Raw genomic sequence first — 4,195 nt, 5'->3', positions numbered from 1 at the left:
GTGACTTAACGGGAGTAGTTTCAATGTGGTAGTGAAAGGAGAGAACAGACTGCAGATGCCTGAACAGAAGAGGCTGAAGCTAAAAGGACAGAAAGGGCAATGTTTGAGACCAGAAAGGAGTTAATCCATGAAGCACTTCTAAACCTGCTCTTTTATTCAAACTTACCTTCCTAAATCTGCTGGTAAATAAAAATATATTTAAAAAACAGAAAACATTGATACTATTGATCATTCTTGCAGTGCTGGTCGAAAGTCAACTAACTTTATTGTCGAATTACATTGATTACTTACAATCTGTGCCAACTAACCAATATCACTTTGGTTGTGACCACATTTCTGAAATATTTCTGGCACTGTGTATGTTGATTAGCTTTCTCTAAATACATTCCAGGAATCATTTGTATAAAAATAATTATCTTGAAATCTGGATGATTACTAAGAAAAACAGATGTAATTTAGCAATATTTAGATTTACTTTTAAACATGCAATAGATCTCCACTGATGACCTTAATTCTAAATTGGTTTATAAATGTAAGATTGCGTACAGAATGATCTTTGAAAATTAATTCCATCTTTACCCTTAGACTTTTCTAGCATGAATATGAAACTTCAGATAAGTTCATGATGACCCACTAAAAATAGTCTCCAATGTTAATTTGAAAAAAGGTGAAGCAGTACTAGGCAAATAAAAGTGGAAAGTGTTTAATTAAAGCAGTATTCCGTACTTCAAGTTGAAAACGTTTTTGTTTTGTAGTACTAATCTGAGAAGGTTAAAGTTTGATGAACCAGGTTATATCTTTGTTTACTAAAGTCTTCCCCAAAACTTACCTTTTTACTTATGGCTAAATGACAAAAGTAGAGAAGCAGTTTTCTATTATGGGAAAGGTTACTAGAAAATTATTTATAAGGACATATCTGACAAGATGAAGTTAATACAATCTGTGTTCTTTAGGGGAAAAACATATTGAAATTTAGCAAATTATTCTCTCTTCAAAGAGTGGAGCACAGTGCTTTTCAAAGCATACTAAAATTCTCCATGTATCAACTCTTCATGCTTTGAACTGTCAAATTTCTGGTCCTACTAGCATGAAAATCTGAAAGACGAGGTTCCAAAATCTGTATTTTTACTAAAATTGTCCAACTGATTTTCTGGTGTGACAAATTATAGGAGCATTGAAAGTAATGTAATATATGATTCCATTTATAGTGTATTCTCTGCCTTTACACCTGATGAATTGGAAGTTCACTGGAGTATAAATTTAGTGCAAAAAGACCGCCATTCCATCAAAATGACAAATAAAATATAATCAATAAGTACTTGTTGAATGTTTATTATATGAAATGAATCCAACATAAAAATACATCTATACCTAGGGAGTTTATAACATGTGCATTAAACAGGTTTTTTATGTCTCTTTATAAAAATTTCAAAACTCTCATATATTCCAGTCTTTCATTCACCTGTTACTAAGACAGCAATATTCTCCCACAAAAAGCATACAAATATGAACATCAAATTATCATATTAGCATATCAATATTTGTTTCTACAAATACTCAAAAGAGCTTATAGAGTTTTTAGAGACTATCACAAAATTAACCAATCACATCATAAAATTTATTTCAAAATATAAAAACACATAGCTCTGTAGTTACCATGCATGCAGCATAAATAAATTTAGATATACAATCTTCAGTGACTGAACTGAAAGAAAAACAACTTTGCCTCGTGATGATGAGGGAGATGAACTTCTAAAAGGTTGTTAATAATAGCTTTTATGAAATATTTGCATCATATGACTGCTAATTGAGAAAGATTTTTCTTATTTTAGTTTGGTATGCAATATTCAACTCCCTCAGAATCAGTGTTAATTTCAAAGGCAATTTCTGGGAAAGACGACTTGAGGAAAAAAATGATCATAGAAGTAATGATCTCCCCAAATAATTCCTATTGTTTTTAGGGAATTTCTCTTAAGAGAATTTCTTCTGACACTTAAAAACTTATGAGTGAACAAGCATATATTTGCTTGAAGACTTTATTGAATTATTGCCCCTTTAAGCAATGGGTATGAATATGACATTGGCAAACCCTTTAATTTGTTTAAGATTAACTTAAAAAATGAATATTTCCTAAAAATCTCTACTGCAATATAGTTATATTTCAACCTACACATTTTTCTTCCCCTTACCTTTTTTCTTTTTATTAAACCACATTAATAATCACAGTGGTCATTTATTAAATACTAAGCAGGTGAGGTGTTGGGTCTTGACCCAAACTACAACCATAAATATTATTATTTGATTGCCTTCAAATATCATCATAGTTTTATGCATTTTTAAAATTGCCAGATGTTTTTATTTTTTAATTTTTTCATTAAGTTTATTGGTATCTTTTAGGTATACAATACAGTTACATTCATCATTGGGATCTTGTACCTTTACACAATGTATCTTGGTTCTTATTTTTTCCCCATTCCCCTGGCCTCCCTTCACCCCCTCCACCCTTCCCTATTTACAAAGATTTGTTTCCATTTTTTCCTTTTCTAGTATTTTTTCATGCAATTTTTATTATTATACAATTTTTATAGATTAGGAAATAGGCTCAGAAAGGTGAATCAACTTAATCAAGGACACAGGGGTCAAAACTTTAAATATGATGCTAATTCAATCTCTCTCAGGCCCTTAAAGATAAAACTAGAAAACTAGTCTCAGTTTCTCTCTCTCATTTGCACACACACACACACACACACACACACACACACTTTCCATTGACTCCTTCTCTGGCTATCATATGGAATTTATTTTCTATTGTCTTCTCCACATATAAATGATAAAGGGAAAACTTGCTTATCTAGAGAGACTTTTCAAAAATATCTGGACTTAACACAGACTACAGTACATACATGAATTAATGAATTAAAATGATGATATCTATTAGCCATCTAATCCAGTCAAATTTATCTTTAGAATTCGACAAATGACCCCAGGCCAACTACCCTTCCACTTGATTTACTGAGTTAATTTTCTTTGCTCTTTGATTTTTTTTAAAAAAGTTAATCACATTTAAAATTAAACTAAAAAGTAATAATTTAAAGTAAATATATTTACATTATATTTGCATGTATCAATGGATTCTATTAATATTTATTAGAAAGTAACTATAATAGCCTTTTTGTATTTTAAATCTACCTTGTTATTCTTTAATCAAAATCTAGGAGTGTTGATGTTGAGAAAATGTTTAAAAAATTTGATCTCCCTGGGGGGAAAAATGGAGTGGAAAAGCTGTTGTGGGAATTAGAAATAGACTAAATGCCTCATGAAATGTTGAAAATTCTTCAAACCCAACCCCCTACCATCATACAATCATACTCCCAAGGAGGAGTGCACATGTAAGTTAAAGACCACAATATTCCCTGGATATTGGAGGACTTGGACTCTTTAACTTTTCTGGATAATGTAACTGTAGTAATAGTAGATAATTCTACAGGTTGAGGGCACACCAGTAAGTAAAGAAAAAGTGGAGAGAACCAGTCTACCGTAGGTGCTGCAGTCTTCCTGAGTCAATATTAGTTGTACTTCCACTGGGGGGATTTTTCTGCATTGTTTATAACAAGAGAGCTCTGGGAAGTGAGGTAACATACGATGGAATACGTTAGGTAGTCCCAAAGTAGATCCGGTCTCCCTTTGATCGAGAAACAGTTGTACAGATGCCTACAACCGCTGTAGGTTCCCCAAACTCAAGTTTCTTCTCTGGAGACACACCCACTGCTAGTGCAGCCTTCAGCTGGTAATATCCTTGAATCTGTGGTATCTGGACATTGGAGAACTGGCACAACCATTCTGGTTTCTGCTTTTCCCTGAGTACCTCAGGAGCCAGGTGTCTTCTGTCAGCATCCAAGCAACAGTGGTAGACTCATTCTTTAGCTTATATATTTGTTCAATTCAAGTTCTGCAGCTTTGAGTTCCCAAGGTAATCATCACACTGATTTTATCCAGGCAATGGTCATTCTTCTGAGAGAAGGAAATGCCAGTCACAAGCCACATCTTCCTTTAGGTCAATTTCCCTTCAATAGTATGGAATTCAGTATCTTTGCCACTAAGCTCTTTTCTCACTGCTTCCCAATCTTCGCCTCACTGGCAATAAACACGGAATTTTTCAGGAGGGTGAGATATTCATTAACATAGATTTTAAGCT

This window comes from Heterocephalus glaber, unplaced genomic scaffold (assembly GCF_053883595.1).
Source record: "Heterocephalus glaber isolate CG9 unplaced genomic scaffold, H.glaber_assembly_v1.0 deba00001504, whole genome shotgun sequence".
NCBI lineage: Eukaryota > Metazoa > Chordata > Mammalia > Rodentia > Bathyergidae > Heterocephalus > Heterocephalus glaber.
The sequence above is the reverse complement of the archived record's forward strand: the minus strand, read 5'-3'. Positions refer to the sequence as shown.